Raw genomic sequence first — 19,302 nt, 5'->3', positions numbered from 1 at the left:
TAATCCCTTACCCTAACCTTTACCCCTAACTCACTAACTATAACCACATAAAGTGTACCTGTCATTTCAGGTGATTTTTCAGGATAATTACTTACAATTGTCACCACAAATATATATATATATATATATATACACACACAAATTATTCAATCCAAAATTATTTTATTATTCACCAAAAATATATACACATAATACTACTGAAAAGCTAAATGACAACACAAAATGAATCCCCTATACCATAAAAAACATGCACCCCAATATATAAACAGAATATCCCCCAACCACTAATAGGATTTAAATAATCAGTAATGTGCCAAATAAACAACCCTTTAGGGCTGCAGCTAACGATTATTTTAATAATCGATTAGTTGTCGATTATTTTATAGATTAATCTGAAAAAATGTCAAAATGCCATAAAAAAGGGGTTCAGCTGATTCTACTTGAAAAACTATGTACAATAGCCATATTAAATGTTTCTAGCATGTGATGTGACCAAACAGCAGCAATTTTATATATATATACATTTTTTTTTTTAAGTTTAAGCCGGGTGCTGTACAGGATCATTATTAATGATCCTGTACAGAAAACAGCGTAAATTTGATACTGCTGCATGGGTAACTGTGAACTATCAAAAAGAAATGTTCATGATTCACTAATATTTTAATAGTTCAGACAGTTAGCCATGCGGTAGTATTAAATATGTAAAAGAAAAAATTATTTTACTTTTCTTTGTATAGCAAGAGAAAAAGGGGAGCTAATTTTTATTGGGGGAGCAGTAAATTTACATTTTTTTTTTCTTTTTACTTTTTTTTATATAGCACTCCTATACACATGTGTATGTGCAGACTGCAGACCCCTTTAGACAGCAGCCCCCACCCTTGTAGACAGCTCACCTGCAGCTGTCCTCTGTCGGGGGCTGCACAGTTCTCCCGTCCGCATCACGTTGTGCTATGGAGGACCATGTGACACACACGTCACTCTGCTTCCTCCGTAACATTACGCCGGGCGCAGGGGAGGAGGTGGAGGGACGTGTATGTCACATGCTCCTCCATGCGGAGGAGAGGACGGGAGAACGGGGCAGCGGAGCTGCAGCACCCGACAGACATGTAGGTGAGCTGTCTAGGGTGGGGGCTGTGGTCTAAAGGGGGGCCCTGCTGCCGCCGCCCGACATGTCCCCCCTTCTACCTTGCTCCTAGCGCAGCGCCGGGACATGTCTATTCTGTGCTGCTCATCTCTGTATGCGACAGAGATGATCAGCAGAGAATAGACATGTCCCGGCGGTGCGCTGATTGCACTAGGAGCAGGGCAGCGGCGGAGACATGTCGGCTTCATTCATTCATTCACTGCTGCTACTGGTGGCAGACAACGAATGGGGTTATTATTTGATAACGGGATTCGTCGACAACGAATCCCGTTATCGATTTTAATCGATTACAACAATTAATCGTTGCAGCCCTAAACCGCATAAACCCCCATTTGAACAATCAGTGGTAAAGTGGGAAGAATATTTAATAATTAAAGACCAATGTCTGATAATTCCCATTACCTGTGCCCGGCATCTTACCAGCAGCCATGTGGGGACCCGTGCACCCTCATCAGATGTCGCTTTGTGGGCAAAATCAACTTCGTCAGGAGGTCATGACCTTTCTGGATAGGCTGCCCTATGTGTGTACAAGAGGAGCAGTATTATTTCTACTCACACACATTCACATATCAGGTATTTCATTACTTGAGAGAAATTGGGTTACACATTTTGGGGGCTTTTTCTCCTTTTACCCCTTGTAAGAATTCAAAAACTGGGTCTACAAGAACATGCGAGTGTAAAAAATGGAGATTTTTTATTTTCTCCTTCAGTTTGCTGCTATTCCTGTGAAACACCTAAAGGGTTAACAGACTTTCTGAATGTCATTTGGAGGGGGGGGGGGGGCTGTTTTTATAATGGGGTCATTTATGGAGTATTTCTAATATGAAGGCCCCTCAAATCCACTTTAAATGTGAACTGGCCCCTTAAAAATTAAGACTTTGAATTTTTTTTTTTAAATTGGAAAATTGCTGCTGAATTTTGAAGCCTCTGATGTCTTCCAAAAGTAAAAACATCTCAACCGTATGATGCAAACATAAAGTAAACATATTGTATTTGTAAATCAAAATATAATTTATTTGGGATGTCTATTTTCCTTATAAGCAGAGAGCTTCAAAGTTAGAAAAATGCTAAATTTTCTAATTTTTCATGAAATTTGAGAATTTTTCACCAAGAAATGATGCAAGTATCGAGAAATTTTACCACTATGTTAAAGTAGAATATGTCACGAAAAAAACAATCTCGGAATCAAATTCATAAGTAAAAGCATCAGAGTTACTAATGCTTAAAATGACAGTGGTCAGATGTGCAAAAAAATGTTCTGGTCCTTAAGGTGAAAATGGGCTTGGCCCTTAAAGGGTTAAATGGGTTAACCATTGTCATTTTTTAAATCTTAATCCTAACCCTACTAACCCTAACCTCAACCCTAACCCCCTAACACTAACCTGCTAATCTTTACCCCTAAACCTCTGCTAACACTAACATCCTAACACTAACCTGTTAATTCTAACCCCTAACCTCAACCATAACTCTCTTCCTTCTAACCCTACCGTAAACCCTAAACCTAACCCAGTAACACAAATCCTAACTCTAACCTCAACCCTAACCCTCTTCCTTCTAACCCTACCGTAAACCCTAAACCTAACCCAGTAACACAAATCCTAACTCTAACCTCAACCCTAACCCTCTTCCTTCTAACCCTACCCTAACCCCTAAACCTAACCCAGTAAAACTAAACCTAACCATAACACTCTAACCCTCTGCAAACCCTCACCCTAACCCACTAATCCTAACCCATATCCCTACCCCTAACCCACTTTACCCTAACCCCCTAACCCTATCCCAACCACCCTAATGCTTAACCCCCTAACCCTTAATCCTAACCGTAACCCTGCTAACCATAACTCTAACCTCCTAACCAATACCCCCTAACACCAATCATAACCTTAATTCCTAACTCCCTAACCCTAACCTATTCTTATCCCCCTATCCCCTAATCTGCTAACCCTAACCTGCTAACCCTTACCCCCTTACCCTAACCTATTCTTATCCCCCTATCCCCTAACCCTGCTAACCCTAGGCAAATACTAACCCCCTAACCCTATTCTTAACCCCTAACCTTAACCCCTAATCTTAATATGCTAACCCTAACCCCCTAAACCCTAATCCTCTGCTAACCCTAACCTCTAACCCTAACTCTAACCCTGCGAACCCTAACCCCTTGTCCTAACCTTTACACCTAACTCACTAACTATAACCACTTAAAGCGTGCCTGTCATTTTAGGTGATTCTTCAGGATATTTACCTACAATTATCACCACAAAAATATATATACACAAATTATTATTTATTTTAGGGTTACGGTTAGGATTAAGGGTTAGGAATTAGAGTTTGGGGGGGTTAAGTGTTAGGGGGTTTGGATAGGGTTAGAAGGTTAGGGTTAGCAGGGTGGGGTTAGGAGAGATAGGGGTAGGGATAGGGGTTAGGATTAGCAGGTTAGGGTGAGGGTTATCAGAGGGTTAGTGTTAGGATTAGTGTTACTGGGTTAGGTTTGGGGGTTAGGGTAGGGTTAGAAGGCAGAGGGTTAGGGTTGAAATTAGGGGGTTAGGATTAACAGGTTAGTGTTCGGAGGTTAGTGTTAGGGTTGAGATAGGGTTAAGGTTAGGACTTTAACCCTAACCACAACCCTAACACTAACACCCTAACACTAACCTCCTAACTTCAACCCTAACCCTCTGCCTTCTAACCCTACCCTAACCCAGTAACACTAACTCTCTAACCTACTAACCCTAACCCACTAACTCTAGCCCTTACCAAATGTATCCCTAACCTACCCCTACTCTCTGACCCTCTACCCTAACCTTAATCCCTTTACTCTAACCCCAACCCTAACCCCCTCACTCTAAACTCTTAAAGGAAAACTGTCATATGTTTTCTCCCGCACTATCTACAGGTACTGATGGATAGTGCGGGAGACGCTGATTCCAGTGAACCCTACTTTGCCCGGATCCGCCCGGCCGTTCGCCCGCAATCGTAGTTTTTTTTATATATTGAAATCTTCCTGTAACTGGAAGGGGCGGGGCTTCTGCAGCTTAACTGGCAGTGACGTCAGCGCCGCTTATGAATATTCATCCCTCCTCCCTCCAGCTCTCCCTCTCTTCGCTGCTCCTAACTGGGGGGGGGGGGGAGGGGGGATGAATATTCATAAGCGGCGCTGACGTCACTGCCAGTTCCAGGAAGGTTTCCCTACATAATAAAACTACGATTGTGGGCGAACGGCCGGGCGGATCCGGGCAAAGTAGGGTTCATTGGAATCAGCGTCCCCGTCCACGTGACAGTTTTCCTTTAACCCTAAAACCAAACCTTACCTCTAACCCCTATCCCTTCTAACCCTAACCCAGTAACCCTAACTCCCTAACCCTAATTTATTAACCCTAAACCTTCTCTTAACTCTCTAACCCCTAAATCCAACCCTATTCCCTAACCCTAACTTTTCAAGCTCCATTTTCTAGCCCTATAATAGAGAGAGGAGTGATCGCCCCTCCCCCCGCAGGGACGGGATTATGATGGAGTCCGTACCAGATCAGCCGTCACCTCAGAGAACACTTGGGCCGAGGTCACCACCATAACACCGCGCGGGCGTCTCCCGCCTCACAACAACGTATCCTGCGCCGTCTCTTACGTCTCCCCGCGCGCTGCGTCCTCACGTCATTACGTCTTTAGGCTTTATGAGGTAAATAGAAGAGTGATTGGAGCGGGCGCTGATGGGTGCGGCTCCCCGGGGAGAGGCTCCTGAGAGCGGGATGTGAGCAGAGTGAGGAGCCGCTGCCGGAGGTAAGAAAAGTAAAGTCTCCCTGGTTTTATCTTCTTCATCCGGGAATATAATGTGTGATGGGGCCGGGAATATAATGTGTGATGGAGCCAGGGATATAATGTGTGATGGAATATAATGTGTGATGGAATATAATGTGTGATGGAGCCGGGAATATAATGTGTGATGGAGCCGGGAATATAATGTGTGATGGAATATAATGTGTGATGGAGCCGGGAATATAATGTGTGATGGAATATAATGTGTGATGGAGCCGGGAATATAATGTGTGATGGAATATAATGTGTGATGGAATATAATGTGTGATGGAATATAATGTGTGATGGAGCCAGGGATATAATGTGTGATGGAATATAATGTGTGATGGAATATAATGTGTGATGGAGCCGGGAATATAATGTGTGATGGAGCCGGGAATATAATGTGTGATGGAATATAATGTGTGATGGAGCCGGGAATATAATGTGTGATGGAATATAATGTGTGATGGAGCCGGGAATATAATGTGTGATGGAATATAATGTGTGATGGAGCCGGGAATATAATGTGTGATGGGGCCGGGAATATAATGTGTGATGGAGCCGGGAATATAATGTGTGATGGAGTATAATGTGTGATGGGGCCGGGGATATAATGTGTGATGGGTCTGGGAATATAATGTGTGATGGGGCCGGGGATATAATGTGTGATGGAGCCGGGAATATAATGTGTGATGGGGCCGGGAATATAATGTGTGATGGGGCCGGGAATATAATGTGTGATGGAATATAATGTGTGATGGGTCCGGGAATATAATGTGTGATGGGTCCGGGAATATAATGTGTGATGGAATATAATGTGTGATGGGTCCGGGAATATAATGTGTGATGGGTCCGGGAATATAATGTGTGATGGGGCCGGGAATATAATGTGTGATGGAATATAATGTGTGATGGGTCCGGGAATATAATGTGTGATGGAGCCGGGAATATAATGTGTGATGGGTCCGGGAATATAATGTGTGATGGGTCCGGGAATATAATGTGTGATGGGGCCGGGAATATAATGTGTGATGGAATATAATGTGTGATGGGTCCGGGAATATAATGTGTGATGGAATATAATGTGTGATGGGTCCGGGAATATAATGTGTGATGGGGCCGGGAATATAATGTGTGATGGAATATAATGTGTGATGGAGCCGGGAATATAATGTGTGATGGAATATAATGTGTGATGGAGCCGGGAATATAATGTGTGATGGGTCCGGGAATATAATGTGTGATGGGTCCGGGAATATAATGTGTGATGGGTCCGGGAATATAATGTGTGATGGAGCCGGGAATATAATGTGTGATGGAGCCGGGAATATAATGTGTGATGAGGCCGGGAATATAATGTGTGATGGAGCCGGGAATATAATGTGTGATGGAGCCAGTAATATAATGTGTGATGGGTCCGGGAATATAATGTGTGATGGAGCCGGGAATATAATGTGTGATGGAGCCGGGAATATAATGTGTGATAGAATATAATGTGTGATGGAGCCGGGAATATAATGTGTGATGGGTCCGGGAATATAATGTGTGATGGGTCCGGGAATATAATGTGTGATGGAGCCGGGAATATAATGTGTGATGGGTCCGGGAATATAATGTGTGATGGGTCCGGGAATATAATGTGTGATGGGTCCGGGAATATAATGTGTGATGGAGCCGGGAATATAATGTGTGATGGAATATAATGTGTGATGGGTCCGGGAATATAATGTGTGATGGAGCCGGGAATATAATGTGTGATGGGTCCGGGAATATAATGTGTGATGGGTCTGGGAATATAATGTGTGATGGAATATAATGTGTGATGGGGCCGGGGATATAATGTGTGAGGGGTCCGGGAATATAATGTGTGATGGAGCCGGGAATATAATGTGTGATGGAGCCGGGAATATAATGTGTGATGGGTCCGGGAATATAATGTGTGATGGGTCCGGGAATATAATGTGTGATGGGGCCGGGAATATAATGTGTGATGGAGCCGGGAATATAATGTGTGATGGGTCCGGGAATATAATGTGTGATGGGGCCGGGAATATAATGTGTGATGGGGCCGGGAATATAATGTGTGATGGGGCCGGGAATATAATGTGTGATGGAATATAATGTGTGATGGAATATAATGTGTGATGGAATATAATGTGTGATGGGGCTGGGAATATAATGTGTGATGGAGCCGGGAATATAATGTGTGATGGAATATAATGTGTGATGGAGCCGGGAATATAATGTGTGATGGGGCTGGGAATATAATGTGTGATGGAATATAATGTGTGATGGGTCTGGGAATATAATGTGTGATGGAGCCGGGAATATAATGTGTGATGGAGCCGGGAATATAATGTGTGATGGAGCCGGGAATATAATGTGTGATGGAATATAATGTGTGATGGGGCCGGGAATATAATGTGTGATGGGTCCGGGAATATAATGTGTGATGGAGCCGGGAATATAATGTGTGATGGAGCCGGGAATATAATGTTTGATGGGTCCGGGAATATAATGTGTGATGGGGCCGGGAATATAATGTGTGATGGGTCCGGGAATATAATGTGTGATGGAGCCGGGAATATAATGTGTGATGGGTCCGGGAATATAATGTGTGATGGAGCCGGGAATATAATGTGTGATGGGTCCGGGAATATAATGTGTGATGGAGCCGGGAATATAATGTGTGATGGAATATAATGTGTGATGGGTCCGGGAATATAATGTGTGATGGAATATAATGTGTGATGGAATATAATGTGTGATGGAGCCGGGAATAGAATGTGTGATGGAGCCGGGAATATAATGTGTGATGGGTCCGGGAATATAATGTGTGATGGAGCCGGGAATATAATGTGTGATGGAGCCGGGAATATAATGTGTGATGGAATATAATGTGTGATGGAGCCGGGAATAGAATGTGTGATGGAGCCGGGAATATAATGTGTGATGGGTCCGGGAATATAATGTGTGATGGGGCCGGGAATATAATGTGTGATGGGTCCGGGAATATAATGTGTGATGGGTCCGGGAATATAATGTGTGATGGGGCCGGGAATATAATGTGGGATGGAGCCGGGAATATAATGTGTGATGGAGCCGGGAATATAATGTGTGATGGAGCCGGGAATATAATGTGTGATGGAGCCGGGAATATAATGTGTGATGGGGCCGGGAATATAATCTGGAATATAATGTGTGATGGGGCCGGGAATATAATGTGTGATGGAGCCGGGAATATAATGTGTGATGGAATATAATGTGTGATCGGTCCGGAAATATAATGTGTGATGGAATATAATGTGTGATCGGTCCGGGAATATAATGTGTGATGGGTCCGGGAATATAATGTGTGATGGGTCCGGGAATATAATGTGTGATGGAGCCGGGAATATAATGTGTGATGGAGCCGGGAATATAATGTGTGATGGGTCCGGGAATATAATGTGTGATGGAATATAATGTGTGATGGGTCCGGGAATATAATGTGTGATGGGTCCGGGAATATAATGTGTGATGGGTCCGGGAATATAATGTGTGATGGGTCCGGGAATATAATGTGTGATGGGTCCGGGAATATAATGTGTGATGGAGCCGGGAATATAATGTGTGATGGAGCCGGGAATATAATGTGTGATGGGTCCGGGAATATAATGTGTGATGGGTCCGGGAATATAATGTGTGATGGAGCCGGGAATATAATGTGTGATGGAGCCGGGAATATAATGTGTGATGGGTCCGGGAATATATTGTGTGATGGAGCCGGGAATATAATGTGTGATGGGTCCGGGAATATAATGTGTGATGGGGCCGGGAATATAATGTGTGATGGGGTCGGGAATATAATGTGTGATGGGTCCAGGAATATAATGTGTGATGGGTCCGGGAATATAATGTGTGATGGAGCCGGGAATATAATGTGTGATGGAGCCAGGAATATAATGTGTGATGGGTCCAGGAATATAATGTGTGATGGGTCCGGGAATAGAATGTGTGATGGAGCCGGGAATATAATGTGTGATGGAATATAATGTGTGATGGAGCCGGGAATATAATGTGTGATGGGTCTGGGAATATAATGTGTGATGGAGCCGGGAATATAATGTGTGATGGAATATAATGTGTGATGGAGCCGGGAATATAATGTGTGATGGGGCCGGGAATATAATGTGTGATGGGGCCGGGAATATAATGTGTGATGGAATATAATGTGTGATGGAGCCGGGAATATAATGTGTGATGGGGCCGGGAATATAATGTGTGATGGAGCCGGGAATATAATGTGTGATGGGTCCAGGAATATAATGTGTGATGGGTCCGGGAATATAATGTGTGATGGAGCCGGGAATATAATGTGTGATGGAGCCAGGAATATAATGTGTGATGGGTCCGGGAATATAATGTGTGATGGAGCCGGGAATATAATGTGTGATGGAGCCAGGAATATAATGTGTGATGGGGCCGGGAATATAATGTGTGATGGAGCCGGGAATATAATGTGTGATGGGTCCAGGAATATAATGTGTGATGGGTCCGGGAATATAATGTGTGATGGAATATAATGTGTGATGGAGCCGGGAATATAATGTGTGATGGAGCCGGGAAAATAATGTGTGATGGGTCCGGGAATATAATGTGTGATGGAGCCGGGAATATAATGTGTGATGGATCCGGGAATATAATGTGTGATGGGTCCGGGAATATAATGTGTGATGGAGCCGGGAATATAATGTGTGATGGAGCCGGGAATATAATGTGTGATGGGTCCGGGAATATAATGTGTGATGGGGCCGGGAATATAATGTGTGATGGGGCCGGGAATATAATGTGTGATGGAGCCGGGAATATAATGTGTGATGGAGCCGGGAATATAATGTGTGATGGGTTCGGGAATATACTGTGTGATGGAGCCGGGAATATAATGTGTGATGGGTGCAGGAATATAATGTGTGATGGGTCCGGGAATATAATGTGTGATGGAGCCGGGAATATAATGTGTGATGGGGCCGGGAATATAATGTGTGATGGGGCCGGGAATATAATGTGTGATGGAGCCGGGAATATAATGTGTGATGGGTCCGGGAATATAATGTGTGATGGAGTCGGGAATATAATGTGTGATGGGTCCTGGAATATAATGTGTGATGGAGCCGGGAATATAATGTGTGATGGGGCCGGGAATATAATGTGTGATGGAGCCGGGAATATAATGTGTGATGGGGCCGGGAATATAATGTGTGATGGGTCCTGGAATATAATGCGTGATGGAGCCGGGAATATAATGTGTGATGGGTCCGGGAATATAATGTGTGATGGGTCCTGGAATATAATGTGTGATGGGTCCTGGAATATAATGTGTGATGGAATATAATGTCTGATGGAGCCGGGAATATAATGTGTGATGGGTCCGGGAATATAATGTGTGATGGAATATAATGTGTGATGGAATATAATGTGTGATGGAGCCGGGAATATAATGTGTGATGGGTCCGGGAATATAATGTGTGATGGAATATAATGTGTGATGGAGCCGGGAATATAATGTGTGATGAAATATAATGTGTGATGGAGCCGGGAATATAATGTGTGATGAAATATAATGTGTGATGGAATATAATGTGTGATGGAATATAATGTGTGATGGAATATATTGTGTGATGGAGCCGGGGATATAATGTGTGATGGGTCCGGGAATATAATGTGTGATGGGGCCGGGAATATATTGTGTGATGGAATATAATGTGTGATGGAGCCGGGAATATAATGTGTGATGGAATATAATGTGTGATGGGTCCGGGAATATAATGTGTGATGGGTCTGGGAATATAATGTGTGATGGAGCCGGGAATATAATGTGTGATGGAATATAATGTGTGATGGGGTCGGGAATATAATGTGTGATGGAATATAATGTGTGATGGGGTCGGGAATATAATGTGTGATGGAATATAATGTGTGATGGGGTCGGGAATATAATGTGTGATGGAGCCAGGAATATAATGTGTGATGGAATATAATGTGTGATGGGGTCGGGAATATAATGTGTGATGGAGCCAGGAATAGAATGTGTGATGGGGCCGGGAATATAATGTGTGATGGGTCCGGGAATATAATGTGTGATGGAGCCGGGAATATAATGTGTGATGGGTCTAGGAATATAATGTGTGATGGAGCCGGGAATATAATGTGTGATGGAATATAATATGTGATGGAGCCAGGAATAGAATGTGTGATGGGGCCGGGAATATAATGTGTGATGGGTCCGGGAACATAATGTGTGATGAGTCTGGGAATATAATGTGTGATGGAGCCGGGAATATAATGGGTGATGGAATATAATGTGTGATGGAGCCAGGAATAGAATGTGTGATGGGGCCGGGAATATAATGTGTGATGGGTCCGGGAATATAATGTGTGATGGGGCCGGGAATATAATGTGTGATGGGGCCGGGAATATAATGTGGGATGGAGCCGGGAATATAATGTGTGATGGGGCCGGGAATATAATGTGTGATGGGTCCGGGAATATAATGTGTGATGGAGCCGGGGATATAATGTGTGATGGGTCCGGGAATATAATGTGTGATGGAGCCGGGAATATAATGTGTGATGGGGCCGGGAATATAATGTGGGATGGAGCCGGGAATATAATGTGTGATGGAGCCGGGAATATAATGTGTGATGGGTCTAGGAATATAATGTGTGATGGAGCCGGGAATATAATGTGTGATGGAATATAATGTGTGATGGAGCCAGGAATAGAATGTGTGATGGGGCCGGGAATATAATGTGTGATGGGTCCGGGAACATAATGTGTGATGAGTCTGGGAATATAATGTGTGATGGAGCCGGGAATATAATGGGTGATGGAATATAATGTGTGATGGAGCCAGGAATAGAATGTGTGATGGGGCCGGGTATATAATGTGTGATGGGTCCGGGAATATAATGTGTGATGGGTCCGGGAATATAATGTGTGATGGAGCCGGGAATATAATGTGTGATGGAATATAATGTGTGATGGGTCCGGGAATATAATGTGTGATGGGTCTGGGAATATAATGTGTGATGGAGCCGGGAATATAATGTGTGATGGAATATAATGTGTGATGGGGTCGGGAATATAATGTGTGATGGAATATAATGTGTGATGGGGTCGGGAATATAATGTGTGATGGAATATAATGTGTGATGGGGTCGGGAATATAATGTGTGATGGAGCCAGGAATATAATGTGTGATGGAATATAATGTGTGATGGGGTCGGGAATATAATGTGTGATGGAGCCAGGAATAGAATGTGTGATGGGGCCGGGAATATAATGTGTGATGGGTCCGGGAATATAATGTGTGATGGAGCCGGGAATATAATGTGTGATGGGTCTAGGAATATAATGTGTGATGGAGCCGGGAATATAATGTGTGATGGAATATAATATGTGATGGAGCCAGGAATAGAATGTGTGATGGGGCCGGGAATATAATGTGTGATGGGTCCGGGAACATAATGTGTGATGAGTCTGGGAATATAATGTGTGATGGAGCCGGGAATATAATGGGTGATGGAATATAATGTGTGATGGAGCCAGGAATAGAATGTGTGATGGGGCCGGGAATATAATGTGTGATGGGTCCGGGAATATAATGTGTGATGGGGCCGGGAATATAATGTGTGATGGGGCCGGGAATATAATGTGGGATGGAGCCGGGAATATAATGTGTGATGGGGCCGGGAATATAATGTGTGATGGGTCCGGGAATATAATGTGTGATGGAGCCGGGGATATAATGTGTGATGGGTCCGGGAATATAATGTGTGATGGAGCCGGGAATATAATGTGTGATGGGGCCGGGAATATAATGTGGGATGGAGCCGGGAATATAATGTGTGATGGAGCCGGGAATATAATGTGTGATGGGTCTAGGAATATAATGTGTGATGGAGCCGGGAATATAATGTGTGATGGAATATAATGTGTGATGGAGCCAGGAATAGAATGTGTGATGGGGCCGGGAATATAATGTGTGATGGGTCCGGGAACATAATGTGTGATGAGTCTGGGAATATAATGTGTGATGGAGCCGGGAATATAATGTGTGATGGAATATAATGTGTGATGGAGCCAGGAATAGAATGTGTGATGGGGCCGGGTATATAATGTGTGATGGGTCCGGGAATATAATGTGTGATGGGTCCGGGAATATAATGTGTGATGGAGCCGGGGATATAATGTGTGATGGGTCCGGGAATATAATGTGTGATGGAGCCGGGAATATAATGTGTGATGGGGCGGGAATATAATGTGGGATGGGTCCGGGAACATAATGTGTGATGAGTCTGGGAATATAATGTGTGATGGAGCCGGGAATATAATGGGTGATGGAATATAATGTGTGATGGAGCCAGGAATAGAATGTGTGATGGGGCCGGGAATATAATGTGTGATGGGTCCGGGAATATAATGTGTGATGGAGCCGGGAATATAATGTGTGATGGGTCTAGGAATATAATGTGTGATGGAGCCGGGAATATAATGTGTGATGGAATATAATATGTGATGGAGCCAGGAATAGAATGTGTGATGGGGCCGGGAATATAATGTGTGATGGGTCCGGGAACATAATGTGTGATGAGTCTGGGAATATAATGTGTGATGGAGCCGGGAATATAATGGGTGATGGAATATAATGTGTGATGGAGCCAGGAATAGAATGTGTGATGGGGCCGGGAATATAATGTGTGATGGGTCCGGGAATATAATGTGTGATGGGGCCGGGAATATAATGTGTGATGGGGCCGGGAATATAATGTGGGATGGAGCCGGGAATATAATGTGTGATGGGGCCGGGAATATAATGTGTGATGGGTCCGGGAATATAATGTGTGATGGAGCCGGGGATATAATGTGTGATGGGTCCGGGAATATAATGTGTGATGGAGCCGGGAATATAATGTGTGATGGGGCCGGGAATATAATGTGGGATGGAGCCGGGAATATAATGTGTGATGGAGCCGGGAATATAATGTGTGATGGGGCCGGGAATATAATGTGTGATGGGGCCGGGAATATAATGTGGGATGGAGCCGGGAATATAATGTGTGATGGGTCCGGGAATATAATGTGTGATGGGGCCGGGAATATAATGTGTGATGGAATATAATGTGTGATGGGGCCGGGAATATAATGTGTGATGGAGCCGGGGATATAATGTGTGATGGGTCCGGGAATATAATGTGTGATGGAGCCGGGAATATAATGTGTGATGGGTCCGGGAATATAATGTGTGATGGAGCCGGGAATATAATTTGTGATGGGGCCGGGAATATAATGTGTGATGGGTCCGGGAATATAATGTGTGATGGGTTCGGGAATATAATGTGTGATGGAGCCGGGAATATAATGTGTGATGGAGCCGGGAATATAATGTGTGATGGACCCAGGAATATAATGTGTGATGGGTCCGGGAATATAATGTGTGATGGAATATAATATGTGATGGAGCCGGGAATATAATGTGTGATGGAATATAATGTGTGATGGGTCCGGGAATATAATGTGTGATGGGTCTGGGAATATAATGTGTGATGGAGCCGGGAATATAATGTGTGATGGGGCCGGGAATATAATGTGTGATGGAGCCAGGAATATAATGTGTGATGGAGCCAGGAATAGAATGTGTGATGGGGCCGGGAATATAATGTGTGATGGGTCCGGGAATATAATGTGTGATGGAGCCGGGAATATAATGTATGATGGGTCTGGGAATATAATGTGTGATGGAGCCGGGAATATAATGTGTGATGGAATATAATGTGTGATGGAGCCAGAAATAGAATGTGTGATGGGGCCGGGAATATAATGTGTGATGGGTCCGGGAATATAATGTGTGATGGGGCCGGGAATATAATGTGTGATGGGGCCGGGAATATAATGTGGGATGGAGCCGGGAATATAATGTGTGATGGGGCCGGGAATATAATGTGTGATGGGTCGGGGAATATAATGTGTGATGGGTCCGGGAATATAATGTGTGATGGAGCCGGGAATATAATGTGTGATGGGTCCGGGAATATAATGTGTGATGGAGCCGGGAATATAATGTGTGATGGAGCCGGGAATATAATGTGTGATGGACCCAGGAATATAATGTGTGATGGGTCCGGGAATATAATGTGTGATGGAATATAATGTGTGATGGAGCCGGGAATATAATGTGTGATGGAATATAATGTGTGATGGGTCCGGGAATATAATGTGTGATGGGTCTGGGAATATAATGTGTGATGGAGCCGGGAATATAATGTGTGATGGGGCCGGGAATATAATGTGTGATGGAGCCAGGAATATAATGTGTGATGGAGCCAGGAATAGAATGTGTGATGGGGCCGGGAATATAATGTGTGATGGGTCCGGGAATATAATGTGTGATGGAGCCGGGAATATAATGTATGATGGGTCTGGGAATATAATGTGTGATGGAGCCGGGAATATAATGTGTGATGGAATATAATGTGTGATGGAGCCAGAAATAGAATGTGTGATGGGGCCGGGAATATAATGTGTGATGGGTCCGGGAATATAATGTGTGATGGGGCCGGGAATATAATGTGTGATGGGGCCGGGAATATAATGTGGGATGGAGCCGGGAATATAATGTGTGATGGGTCCGGGAATATAATGTGTGATGGGTCCGGGAATATAATGTGTGATGGAGCCGGGGATATAATGTGTGATGGGTCCGGGAATATAATGTGTGATGGAGCCGGGAATATAATGTGTGATGGGTCCGGGAATATAATGTGTGATGGAGCCGGGAATATAATGTGTGATGGGGCCGGGAATATAATGTGGGATGGAGCCGGGAATATAATGTGTGATGGGTCCGGGAATATAATGTGTGATGGGTCCGGGAATATAATGTGGGATGGAGCCTGGAATATAATGTGTGATGGGGCCGGGAATATAATGTGTGATGGAGCCGGGAATATAATGTGTGATGGGTCCGGGAATATAATGTGTGATGGGGCCGGGAATATAATGTGTGATGGGGCCGGGAATATAATGTGGGATGGAGCCGGGAATATAATTTGTGATGGGGCCGGGAATATAATGTGTGATGGAGCCGGGGATATAATGTGTGATGGGTCCGGGAATATGTTGTGTGATGGAATATAATGTGTGATGGGGCCGGGAATATAATGTGTGATGGAGCCGGGAATATAATGTGTGATGGAGCCGGGAATATAATTTGTGATGGGGCCGGGAATATAATGTGTGATGAGTCCGGGAATATAATGTGTGATGGGTCCGGGAATATAATGTGTGATGGAGCCGGGAATATAATGTGTGATGGGTCCGGGAATATAATGTGTGATGGACCCAGGAATATAATGTATGATGGGTCAGGGAATACAATGTGTGATGGAGCCGGGAATATAATGTGTGATGGAGCCTGGAATATAATGTGTGATGGGGCCGGGAATATAATGTGTGATGGGGCCGGGAATATAATGTGTGATGGAGCCGGGAATATAATGTGTGATGGAGCCGGGAATAGAATGTGTGATGGGGCCGGGAATATAATGTGTGATGGGGCCGGGAATATAATGTGTGATGGAGCCGGGAATATAATGTTTGATGGAGCCGGGAATAGAATGTGTGATGGGGCCGGGAATATAATGTGTGATGGAGCCGGGAATATAATGTTTGATGGAGCCGGGAATAGAATGTGTGATGGGGCCGGGAATAGAATGTGTGATGGGGCCGGGAATATAATGTGTGATGGAATATAATGTGTGATGGAGCCGGGAATATAATGTGTGATGGGGCCGGGAATATAATGTGTGATGGGTCCTGGAATATAATGTGTGATGGAATATAATGTGTGATGGAGCCGGGAATATAATGTGTGATGGGTCCGGGAATATAATGTGTGATGGAATATAATGTGTGATGGAGCCGGGAATATAATGTGTGATGGAATATAATGTGTGATGGAATATATTGTGTGATGGAGCCGGGGATATAATGTGTGATGGGTCCGGGAATATAATGTGTGATGGGGCCGGGAATATATTGTGTGATGGGGCCGGGAATATAATGTGTGATGGAGCCGGGGATATAATGTGTGATGGGTCCGGGAATATAATGTGTGATGGAGCCGGGAATATAATGTGTGATGGGTCCGGGAATATAATGTGTGATGGAGCCGGGGATATAATGTGTGATGGGTCCGGGAATATAATGTGTGATGGAGCCGGGAATATAATGTGTGATGGGGCCGGGAATATAATGTGTGATGGGGCCGGGAATATAATGTGGGATGGAGCCTGGAATATAATGTGTGATGGAGCCGGGAATATAATGTGTGATGGGGCCGGGAATATAATGTGTGATGGGTCCGGGAATATGTTGTGTGATGGAATATAATGTGTGATGGAATATAATGTGGGATGGAATATAATGTGGGATGGAGCCGGGAATATAATGTGTGATGGGGCCGGGAATATAATGTGTGATGGGGCCGGGAATATAATGTGTGATGGGGCCGGGAATATAATGTGTGATGGGTCCGGGAATATAATGTGTGATGGGGCCGGGAATATAATGTGTGATGGGGCCGGGAATATAATGTGGGATGGAGCCGGGAATATAATGTGTGATGGGGCCGGGAATATAATGTGTGATGGGGCCGGGAATATAATGTGTGATGGAGCCGGGGATATAATGTGTGATGGGTCCGGGAATATAATGTGTGATGGGTCCGGGAATATGTTGTGTGATGGAATATAATGTGTGATGGGGCGGGAATATAATGTGTGATGGAGCCGGGAATATCATGTGTGATGGAGCCGGGAATATAATTTGTGATGGGGCCGGGAATATAATGTGTGATGGGGCCGGGAATATAATGTGTGATGGGTCCGGGAATATAATGTGTGATGGAGCCGGGAATATAATGTGTGATGGGTCCGGGAATATAATGTGTGATGGACCCAGGAATATAATGTGTGATGGGTCAGGGAATACAATGTGTGATGGAGTCGGGAATATAATGTGTGATGGAGCCGGGAATATAATGTGTGATGGAGCCTGGAATATAATGTGTGATGGGGCCGGGAATATAATGTGTGATGGGGCCGGGAATATAATGTGTGATGGGGCCGGGAATATAATGTGTGATGGAGCCGGGAATATAATGTGTGATGGAGCCGGGAATAGAATGTGTGATGGGGCCGGGAATATAATGTGTGATGGGGCCGGGAATATAATGTGTGATGGAGCCGGGAATATAATGTGTGATGGAGCCGGGAATATAATGTGTGATGGAGCCGGGAATATAATGTGTGATGGAGCCGGGAATATAATGTGTGATGGGGCCGGGAATATAATGTGTGATGGGGCCGGGAATATAATGTGTGATGGGGCCGGGAATATAATGTGTGATGGGGCCGGGAATATAATGTGTGATGGAGCCGGGAATATAATGTGTGATGGAGCCGGGAATATAATGTGTGATCGAGCCGGGAATATAATGTGTGATGGGTCCGGGAATATAATGTGTGATGGGGCCGGGAATATAATGTGTGATAAAGCCGGGAATATGTTGTGTGATGGAATATAATGTGTGATGGGGCCAGGAATATAATGTGTGATGGAGCCGGGAATATAATGTGTGATGGAGCCGGGAATATAATGTGTGATGGAGCCGGGAATATAATGCGTGATGGGTCCGGGAATATAATGTGTGATGGGTCCGGGAATATAATGTGTGATGGGTCTGGGAATATATTGTGTGATGGGTCCAGGAATATAATGTGTGATGGAGCCTGGAATATAATGTGTGATGGGGCTGGGAATATAATGTGTGATGGGTCCAGGAATATAATGTGTGATGGAGCCTGGAATATAATGTGTGATGGGGCCGGGAATATAATGTGTGATGGGGCCGGGAATATAATGTGTGATGGGTCCAGAAATATAATGTGTGATGGGTCCGGGAATATAATGTGTGATGGAGGCGGGAATATAATGTGTGATGGAGCCGGGAATAGAATGTGTGATGAGTCCGGGAATATGTTGTGTGATGGAATATAATGTGTGATGGGTCCGGAAATATAATGTGTGATGGAGCTTGGAATATAATGTGTGATGGAGCCGGGAATATAATGTGTAATGGAGCCGGGAATATAATGTGTGATGGAGCAAGGAATATAATGTGTGATGGGTCCGGGAATACAATGTGTGATGGGGCCGGGAATATAATGTGTGATGGGGCCGGGAATATAATGTGTGATGGGGCCGGGAATATAGTGTGTGATGGGTCCGGGAATATAATGCGTGATGGGTCCGGGAATATAATGCG

General features: G+C 44.3%; 1 long non-coding RNA gene across 1 annotated transcript in view; it reads left to right on the top strand.

The window, feature by feature from the left end:
• The first annotated feature begins 4,799 nt into the window (after window positions 1-4,799).
• The window catches only part of LOC130344343 (uncharacterized), a 59,483-nt gene continuing 44,980 nt past the window's right edge, over window positions 4,800-19,302 (top strand). The window contains exon 1 of the long non-coding RNA XR_008883294.1: window positions 4,800-4,915. This is a non-coding gene — a long non-coding RNA (uncharacterized LOC130344343). The remainder of the gene's footprint in view (window positions 4,916-19,302) is intronic.

This window comes from Hyla sarda, unplaced genomic scaffold, assembly GCF_029499605.1.
Source record: "Hyla sarda isolate aHylSar1 unplaced genomic scaffold, aHylSar1.hap1 scaffold_717, whole genome shotgun sequence".
NCBI classification, from domain to species: domain Eukaryota; kingdom Metazoa; phylum Chordata; class Amphibia; order Anura; family Hylidae; genus Hyla; species Hyla sarda.
The sequence above is the reverse complement of the archived record's forward strand: the minus strand, read 5'-3'. Positions and strand labels throughout refer to the sequence as shown.